Source organism: Cupressus sempervirens, chromosome 2, assembly GCF_028749045.1.
Source record: "Cupressus sempervirens isolate cs-2001-9-10 chromosome 2, ASM2874904v1, whole genome shotgun sequence".
Lineage (NCBI taxonomy): Eukaryota > Viridiplantae > Streptophyta > Pinopsida > Cupressales > Cupressaceae > Cupressus > Cupressus sempervirens.
In genome coordinates this window covers 563907500-563917868 of record NC_143119.1, presented here as the reverse complement: position 1 = coordinate 563917868, position 10369 = coordinate 563907500, and positions in this window count along the sequence as shown.

Below are 10369 nucleotides of genomic sequence, written 5' to 3'. Positions count from 1 at the left end.
ACATCTCGTACGAAACCCGTTCCCCCAAAATGCTCGAATCACAAATGCTCGCAGCAGGGTCGTAATGCAAAGATGTACACCGCGCACGCGACCGAGTAAGGACACTCAGAGACATCCATTTCCCAGGCATATGCCCCCTACACGCTTTTTGGTGCACCCCGTACAAACGGCCATACTTCGACAAGCCCTCCCAGAATTTCGCATCTGAAGGGAGAGATGAAACGCCTTGGGCTTTTTGTCCAACACAATGCAAACACCGAACGCTCTCTTTAGGGGGGAGCTGAAGAAGAGTATCTCCCGCAGAACCCACGAGCCGCAGCCGTTCGGATCGCACAGGGCAGGACAGGGCATGGAGAGTTTCCGCATCCAAACAAAAATTATCGGTAATACTCTACGCTTCTACTGGCCCAGACCACAAAGGCTGTCACGACAGTGCCATGCACTTCTGTGGGATGAGACAGTGAAGAGGCGAGCACGCACCGAGAACGCACTAGCGAATAAATTATGCGGCAACCAAACCTTTCGCCGGCCCCCCTCTCAATCCCAAGGCTCTACCGATCGGCAAAAAACTTAGGGTGGAGAGTGGACCCTTGATGAAATTAGGGACGTCGAGCAATGCACCCGTGCAACCATCTCTTTCCTTCTTGCCGTCTGGGCAGGATAAAAATGCAATGATAGAACGTGCCAATGAGACGGAGCCCTTGGCTAAAAGATACAACTCCATACACACTCAGCAACAAGCGCATCTTAGAATCGAACACCAAATGTGCAGTGTGTTGCAAGCCGTGCAGACACCTACATATAGGGTATATCCATCAAAACAAAGCGACAAGTACTTCCCACCAGCTCCGCCATTGCGATTACCGAATGGGATAGTACTCACCGCCACAGATTAATGACCATCATTACCGTCTCGGAATAGATACAAGCACATCGAGCTTCATCCGATCAGCTGGATGAATTTCACCTTGAAGGGGCCCAATCCAAAAGTTCCGGAGGTCATCTCCTGGAACTCTCAAGAACAAGGCCCATCTTACATGCAAACTCTGCTACTGCGCAAACATAGGTTGCAATTAAAGAGAAATTGCAAGGTCGTCACAATGGCCCGAGGCCAATGCTCCGACTAAGTCAATTTTCTCTTGCAATCACCATGCCGCCGTTCACAGAGAGATCTCCCCATTCACTTGTGACGCGACGCACAATCCAAGGGCTAGACGCGAGCTCGCCCTTGAAAGGCCACTTTCCAAGGCATCCCCCGATGTTTTAAAATCACCAAGTAGACGCGGTGAGGGCTGGCAACCGCTGCCAAACCTTTTTCCGAAATTGCGCCAGCTGAGTGACAAGAAAACATGATCTAAAGGAGAGTCCAGGAATAGCACCCTCGAGGGTGGGCTTCATGCCCCTCTCTAATTGATTCAACGTCGGCGTCCACCGTTTCAAAATCCGACATATCCATCCGCCCTGACAGCGGCGTTGAATCAATGAGCTGGGCACGGGAGAGGCTCGCGGCAACCACCTCCCCCATTGTAGCCGCGATAGGCTCGCAAAAAATATTGCTAGAGCGCCAAGTACCCACCTCATGGCTATTGACAAGGGCTCGCCATTAGATCAACTTCGAAATCGCAGAACGGACGCGGTGTAGAATGGCAACCGCTGCCAAGTCTCTTCCGTAATTGCGTCGGTCTAGTGATCAAAGAAGGTGATCTAAGAGAGGGTCCAAGCGTGTAGGCATTCGTTGGGGGATTCGGGCCGATGGCAAAAATTTGTGCAATACCCGAGCAACACCGGACGGAGGTGCAAGACGAGGGCTCCCGTTTTAGATCGAGTTTTAAAATCACCGAGTAGACGCGGCGAGGGGCTGGCAACCGCTGCCAAACCTTTTTCCGAAATTGCGCCAGCTGAGTGACAAGAATACATGATCTAAAGGAGAGTCCAGGAATAGCACCCTCGAGGGTGGGCTTCATGCCCCTCTAATTGATTCAACGTCGGCGTCCACCGTTTCAAAATCCGACATATCCATCCGCCCTGACAGCGGCGTTGAATCAATGAGGGGGGCACGGGAGAGGCTCGCGGCAACCACCTCTCCCCTTGTAGCCGCGATAGGCACGCAAAAAATTTTGCTGGAGCGCCAAGCACCCACCTCATGGCTAGAGACAAGGGCTCGCCATTAGATCAACTTCGAAATCGCTGAACAGACGCGGTGTAGAATGGCAACCGCTGCCAAGTCTCTTCCGTAGTTGCGTCGGTCGAGTGATCAAAGAAGGTGATCTAAGAGAGGGTCCAAGCGTAGGCATTCGTTGGGGGATTCGCGCCGATGGCATAAATTTATGCAATACCCGAGCAACACCGGACGGAGCTGCTAGACGAGGGCTCCCGTTTTAGATCGAGTTTTAAAATCACCGAGTAGACGCGGTGAGGGCTGGCAACCGCTGCCAAACCTTTTTCCGGAATTGCGCCAGCTGAGTGACAAGAAAACATGATCTAAAGGAGAGTCCAGGAATAGCACCCTCGAGGGTGGGCTTCATGCCCCTCTAATTGATTCAACGTCGGCTTCCACCTTTTTTCAAAATCCGACATATCCATCCGCCCTGACAGCGGCGTTGAATCAATGAGGGGGGGCACGGGAGAGGCTCGCGGCAACCACCTCTCCCCTTGTAGCCGCGATAGGCACGCAAAAAATTTTGCTAGAGCGCCAAGAACCCACCTCATGGCTAGAGACAAGGGCTCGCCATTAGATCAACTTCGAAATCGCTGAACAGACGCGCTGTAGAATGGCAACCGCTGCCAAGTCTCTTCCGTAGTTGCGTCGGTGGAGTGATCGAAGAAGGTGATCTAAGAGAGGGTCCAAGCGTAGGCATTCGTTGGGGGATTCGCGCCGATGGCATAAATTTATGCAATACCCGAGCAACACCGGACGGAGGTGCTAGACGAGGGCTCCCATTTTAGATCAAGTTTTAAAATCACCGAGTAGACGCGGTGAGGGCTGGCAACCGCTGCCAAACCTTTTTCCGAAATTGCGGCAGCTGAGTGACAAGAAAACATGATCTAAAGGAGAGTCCAGGAATAGCACCCTCGAGGGTGGGCTTCATGCCCCTCTAATTGATTCAACGTCGGCGTCCACCGTTTCAAAATCCGACATGTCCATCCGCCCTGACAGCGGCGTTGAATCAATGAGGGGGGCACGGGAGAGGCTCGCGGCAACCACCTCTCCCCTTGTAGCCGCGATAGGCACGCAAAAAATTTTGCTAGAGTGCCAAGCACCCACCTCATGGCTAGAGACAAGGGCTCGCCATTAGATCAACTTCGAAATCGCTGAACAGACGCGCTGTAGAATGGCAACCGCTGCCAAGTCTCTTCCGTAGTTGCGTCGGTCGAGTGATCGAAGAAGGTGATCTAAGAGAGGGTCCAAGCGTAGGCATTCGTTGGGGGATTCGTGCCGATGGCATAAATTTATGCAATACCCGAGCAACACCGGACGGAGGTGCTAGACGAGGGCTCCCGTTTTAGATCGAGTTTTAAAATCACCGAGTAGACGCGGTGAGGGCTGGCAACCGCTGCCAAACCTTTTTCCAAAATTGCGGCAACTGAGTGACAAGAAAACATGATCTAAAGGAGAGTCCAGGAATAGCACCCTCGAGGGTGGGCTTCATGCCCCTCTAATTGATTCAACGTCGGCGTCCACCGTTTCAAAATCCGACATATCCATCCGCCCTGATAGCGGCGTTGAATCAATGAGGGGGGCACGGGAGAGGCTCGCGGCAACCACCTCTCCCCTTGTAGCCGCGATAGGCACGCAAAAAATTTTGCTAGAGCGCCAAGCACCCACCTCATGGCTAGAGACAAGGGCTCGCCATTAGATCAACTTCGAAATCGCTGAACAGACGCGCTGTAGAATGGCAACCGCTGCCAAGTCTCTTCCGTAGTTGCGTCGGTCGAGTGATCGAAGAAGGTGATCTAAGAGAGGGTCCAAGCGTAGGCATTCGTTGGGGGATTCGCGCCGATGGCATAAATTTATGCAATACCCGAGCAACACCGGACGGAGGTGCTAGACGAGGGCTCCCGTTTTAGATCGAGTTTTAAAATCACCGAGTAGACGCGGTGAGGGCTGGCAACCGCTGCCAAACCTTTTTCCGAAATTGCGCCAGCTGAGTGACAAGAAAACATGATCTAAAGGAGAGTCCAGGAATAGCACCCTCGAGGGTGGGCTTCATGCCCCTCTAATTGATTCAACGTCGGCGTCCACCTTTTTTCAAAATCCGACATATCCATCCGCCCTGACAGCGGCGTTGAATCAATGAGGGGGGCACGGGAGAGGCTCGCGGCAACCACCTCTCCCATTGTAGCCGCGATAGGCACGCAAAAAATTTTGCTAGAGCGCCAAGCACCCACCTCATGGCTAGAGACAAGGGCTCGCCATTAGATCAACTTCGAAATCGCTGAACAGACGCGCTGTAGAATGGCAACCGCTGCCAAGTCTCTTCCGTAGTTGCGTCGGTCGAGTGATCGAAGAAGGTGATCTAAGAGAGGGTCCAAGCGTAGGCATTCGTTGGGGGATTCGCGCCGATGGCATAATTTTATGCAATACCCGAGCAACACCGGTCGGAGGTGCTAGACGAGGGCTCCCGTTTTAGATCGAGTTTTAAAATCACCAAGTAGACGCGGTGAGGGATGGCAACCGCTGCCAAACCTTTTTCCGAAATTGCGCCAGCTGAGTGACAAGAAAACATGATCTAAAGGAGAGCCGAGGAATAGCACATCCGGGGTGGGCTTCATGCCCCTCTAATTGATTCAACGTCGGCGTCCACCGTTTCAAAATCCGACATATCCATCCGCCTTGACACCGGCGTTGAATCAATGAGGGGGGCACGGGAGAGGCTCGCGGCAACCACCTCTCCTATATAAGCTATTAGTGCGAGGCTCGCTCTGCATTAGAAATTAGCGAACACAACGACATCCGCCTTAAAAATCCAAATCCTTTAAAATTCCTACCAAACAGCCATTCACGACCCAATTTTTTATGAGGTCGGCAGAGGAGCAAAAGATCGTCATCGGTTAGGAGATGTGAGTTCATGGAGCCGAGGGACTGAAATGGTCATCGAGCTCATCCGATCAACTGGATGAATTTCACCTTGAAGGGGCCCAATCCAAAAGTTCCGGAGGTCATCTCCTGGAACTCTCGAGAACAAGGCCCATCTTACATGCAAACTCTGCTACTGCGCAAACATAGGTTGCAATTAAAGAGAAATTGCGAGGCCGTCACAATGGCCCGAGGCCAATGGCTCCGACTAAGTCAATTTTCTCTTGCAATCACCATGCCGCCGTTCACAGAGAGATCTCCCCATTCACTTGTGACGCGACGCACAATCCAAGGTCTAGACGCGAGACCGCCCTTGAAAGAAAGACCACTTTCCAAGACATCCCCCGATGACACATTGGAACGTCAACCGCTGTCGAACCACTCCCAATGTTGTGCCGATCGAGTTGGCACAGAGGCGACCTTAGGGAGCTCCCGCGTAGCAATCGGGATGTGCTTTCGTGCCCATCTCTCACAAAAACCAATGTTAGCTGTGGACAAATTTGGAATCCAAGGGCTCGCATCCATCGATATCGTCGGCACTGGGTCTATATATTCAAAGGCCACGGAGAGGTTCCGATAAGAGAAGCTCCCCTGCTCGCTCGCACAAACATATCCCAAATTCTAGACACAAGCTCCCGCCCTTAGCGTCGCTCTCCAGATCACCGCAATGACACATTGGAACGACAACCGCTGTCGAACAACTCCCGAAATTGTGGCAATGGAGTGAGAAAGAAGAGCAACTTTGGGGAGCCGCGCATAGCAAACGGGCTGTGCTGCTGCTTCATTCCGCTCTTATATAGATCCGAAATCGTTGATTTCGTTTGGAATCCGAGGCTGCATTCGTCCTTGCTCAAACAAGCAATGGCTCTTCTAATCGAATGGCCACGGGGAGCTTCCGATAACAAAGGCTCCCTTGTCACTCGTGATGCGCAGGCCAACTGCTAGACGACGGGTCGCCCTTCAGATCGCTGCCCAGGCAACCACCACAATGGCACCATTGGAACGACAACCGCTGCCGAACCGTTATGAAAATTTTGTGCCAAAGAAGTTGTTGCGTAGAGAACGACTCTGGGGAGAGAGCCCTCGCATAGCAAAATCGGGATGGCTTCACGGCCCTCCCAATAGAAACGATGCTGGTGCCAATATTCCAAAAATCCGAATAACGTGTCTTTCGCGAACACCAGCACTGATTTCTATTGGGGAGGGTCGCCGAGAACTTTTGTTATCAAAGCTCCCATTGTAAGCCGCGATAGGCACACAAAAAATCGCTAGAGCCCCAAGCACCCACCTCATGGCTAGACAAGGGCTCGCCATTAGTAGATCAACTTCGAAATCGCTGAACAGACGCGCTGTGGAATGGCAACCGCTGCCAAGCCTCTTCCGTAATTGCGTCGGTCGAGTGATCGAAGAAGGTGATCTAAGAGAGAGTCCGAGGCTAGGGATTCGTTGGGTGATTCGCGCCGATAGCAAAAAATTATGCAATACCCGAGCAACACCGGACGGAGGTGCTAGACGAGGGCTCCCGTTTTAGATCGAGTTTTAAAACCACCAAGTAGACGCGGTGAGGGCTGGCAACCGCTGCCAAACATTTTTCCGAAATTGCGCCAGCTGAGTGACAAGAAAACATGATCTAAAGGAGAGTCAGGGAATAGCACCCTCGAGGGTGGGCTTCATGCCCCTCTAATTGATTCAACGTCGGCGTCCACCGTTTCAAAATCCGACATATCCATCCGCCCTGACAGCGGCGTTGAATCAATGAGGGGGGCACGGGAGAGGCTCGCGGCAACCACCTCTCCCCTTGTGGCCGCGATAGGCACGCAAAAAATTTTGCTAGAGCGCCAAGCACCCACCTCATGGCTAGAGACAAGGGCTCGCCATTAGATCAACTTCGAAATCGCTGAACAGACGCGCTGTAGAATGGCAACCGCTGCCAAGTCTCTTCCGTAGTTGCGTCGGTCGAGTGATCGAAGAAGGTGATCTAAGAGAGGGTCCAAGCGTAGGCATTCGTTGGGAGATTCGCGCCGATGGCATAAACTTATGCAATACCCGAGCAACACCGGACGGAGGTGCTAGACGAGGGCTCCCGTTTTAGATCGAGTTTTAAAATCACCAAGTAGACGCGGTGAGGGCTGGCAACCACTGCCAAACCTTTTTCCGAAATTGCGGCAGCTGAGTGGCAAGAAAACATGATCTAAAGGAGAGTCCAGGAATAGCACACTCGAGGGTGGGGGCTTCATGCCCCTCTAATTGATTCAACGTCGGCGTCCACCGTTTCAAAATCCGACATATCCATCCGCCCTGACAGCGGCGTTGAATCAGTGAGGGGGGCACGGGAGAGGCTCGCGGCAACCACCTCTCCCCTTGTAGCCGCGATAGGCACGCAAAAAAATTTTGCTAGAGCGCCAAGCACCCACCTCATGGCTAGAGACAAGGGCTCGCCATTAGATCAGCTTCGAAATCGCTGAACAGACGCGCTGTAGAATGGCAACCGCTGCCAAGTCTCTTCCGCAGTTGCGTCGGTCGAGTGATCGAAGAAGGTGATCTAAGAGAGGGTCCAAGCGTAGGCATTCGTTGGGGGATTCGCGCCGATGGCATAAATTTCTGCAATACCCGAGCAACACCGGACGGAGGTGCTAGACGAGGGCTCCCATTTTAGATCGAGTTTTAAAATCACCAAGTAGACGCGGTGAGGGCTGGCAACCGCTGCCAAACCTTTTTCCGAAATTGCGCCAGCTGAGTGACAAGAAAACATGATCTGAAGGAGAGTCCAGGAATAGCACCCTCGAGGGTGGGCTTCATGCCCCTCTAATTGATTCAACGTCGGCGTCCACCGTTTCAAAATCCGACATATCCATCCGCCCTGACAGCGGCGTTGAATCAATGAGGAGGGCATGGGAGAGGCTCGCGGCAACCACCTCTCCCCTTGTAGCCGCGATAGGCACGCAAAAAATTTTGCTAGAGCGCCAAGCACCCACCTCATGGCTAGAGACAAGGGCTCGCCATTAGATCAACTTCAAAATCGCTGAACAGACGCGCTGTAGAATGGCAACCGCTGCCAAGTCTCTTCCGTAGTTGCGTCGGTCGAGTGATCGAAGAAGGTGATCTAAGAGAGGGTCCAAGCGTGTAGGCATTCGTTGGGGGATTCGCGCCGATGGCATAAATTTATGCAATACCCGAGCAACACCGGACGGAGGTGCTAGACGAGGGCTCCCGTTTTAGATCGAGTTTTAAAATCACCGAGTAGACGCGGTGAGGGCTGGCAACCGCTGCCAAACCTTTTTCCAAAATTGCGCCAGCTGAGTGACAAGAAAACATGATCTAAAGGAGAGTCGAGGAATAGCACATCCAGGGTGGGCTTCATGCCCCTCTAATTGATTCAACGTCGGCGTCCACCGTTTCAAAATCTGACATATCCATCCGCCTTGACACCGGCGTTGAATCAATGAGAGGGGCACGGGAGAGGCTCGCGGCAACCACCTCTCCTATATAAGCTATTAGTGCGAGGCTCGCTCTGCATTAGAAATTAGCGAACACACCGACATCCGCCTTAAAAATCCAAATCCTTTAAAATTCCTACCAAACAGCCATTCACGACCCAATTTTTTATGAGGTCGGCAGAGGAGCAAAAGATTGTCATCGGTTACGAGATGTGAGTTCATGGAGCCGAGGGACTGAAATGGTCATCGAGCTCATCCGATCAACTGGATGAATTTCACCTTGAAGGGGCCCAATCCAAAAGTTCCGGAGGTCATCTCCTGGAACTCTCGAGAACAAGGCCCATCTTACATGCAAACTCTGCTACTGTGCAAACATAGGTTGCAATTAAAGAGAAATTGCGAGGCCGTCACAATGGCCCGAGGCCAATGGCTCCGACTAAGTCAATTTTCTCTTGCAATCAACCATGCCGCTGTTCACAGAGAAATCTCCCCATTCACTTGTGACGTGACGCACAATCCAAGTGCTAGACGCGAGCTCGCCCTTGAAAGAAAGACCACTTTCCAAGACATCCCCCATTCACTTGTGACGCGACGCACAACCCAAGTGCTAGACGCGAGCTCGCGCTTGAAAGAAAGACCACTTTCCAAGACATCCCCCGATGACACATTGGAACGACAACCGCTGTCGAACCATTCCCAATGTTGTGCCGATCGAGTTGGCACAGAGGCGACCTTAGGGAGCTCCCGCGTAGCAATCGGGATGTGGTTTCATACCCTTCTCTCACAAAAACCAATCTTAGCTGTGAACAAATTTCGCCGCAATGACACCATTGGAACGACGACCGCTGTCGAACAACTCCCGCATTTGTGCCCCGATGGAGTGAGAAAGAATAGCAACTTTGGGGAGCCGCGCATCGCAAACGGGCTGCTGCTTCATTCCGCTCTTATATATAGATCCGATGTCGTTGATTTCGTTTGGAATCCGAGGCTGCATTCGTCCTTGCTCACACAAGCAATGGCTCTTCTCATCGAATGGCCACGGGGAGCTTCCGATCACAAAGGCTCCCTTGTCACTCGTGACGCGCAGCCCAACTGCTTTCCGAAATTGCGCCAGCTGAGTGACAAGAAAACATGATCTAAAGGAGAGTCGAGGAATAGCACCTCGAGGGTGGGCTTCATGCCCCTCCAATTGATTCAACGTCGGCGTCCACCGTTTCAAAATCCGACATTTCCATCCGCCTTGACACCGCCGTTGAATCAATGAGAGGGGCACGGGAGAGGTTCGCGGCAACAACCTCTCCTATATAAGCTGTCACGGGGCTAGATTTTTACCTCGTGCGGCACTGGCGATCTCCCCAGATGGGACGATCCCAGACTACGCCTGTCTCCTTACTCCCTTAGCTCAGCTCCTGCATACACTTGGTCAGCACAATACAAAATATCTTTGCACAGCGGAATAAAGCTCAACACGCAATGAACACAGTATTTTGGGGTAACAAGTAGCTTTATTGATTGTCACAAATGGCCCTTGGCCCGTGTTACATCAAACTCAACAGAATTGTTGATCACTACCCGAGTGCTCTCCCTGGCACCCAATACAAGTTCCCACCCCTAGTTGTGCATCCACTCTTAGAACACTGGCACAACCATATGCACCTCACCCAACCTTGGCTGTTGCTCTTCACGTAGATTCCACACCCCCAACACCCTGTGTCGTTGGAACTTGCCGAAGCAACCCTGAATCTCTCTTGACCCCTGGCTGACTTACACGGATAGGACCCAGGCCTCCCCCAGTTGGGGAGCCCAAGTCAAACTGGCTCTTAGCACTTCACTACCTCTACTCTGCTTCACATCA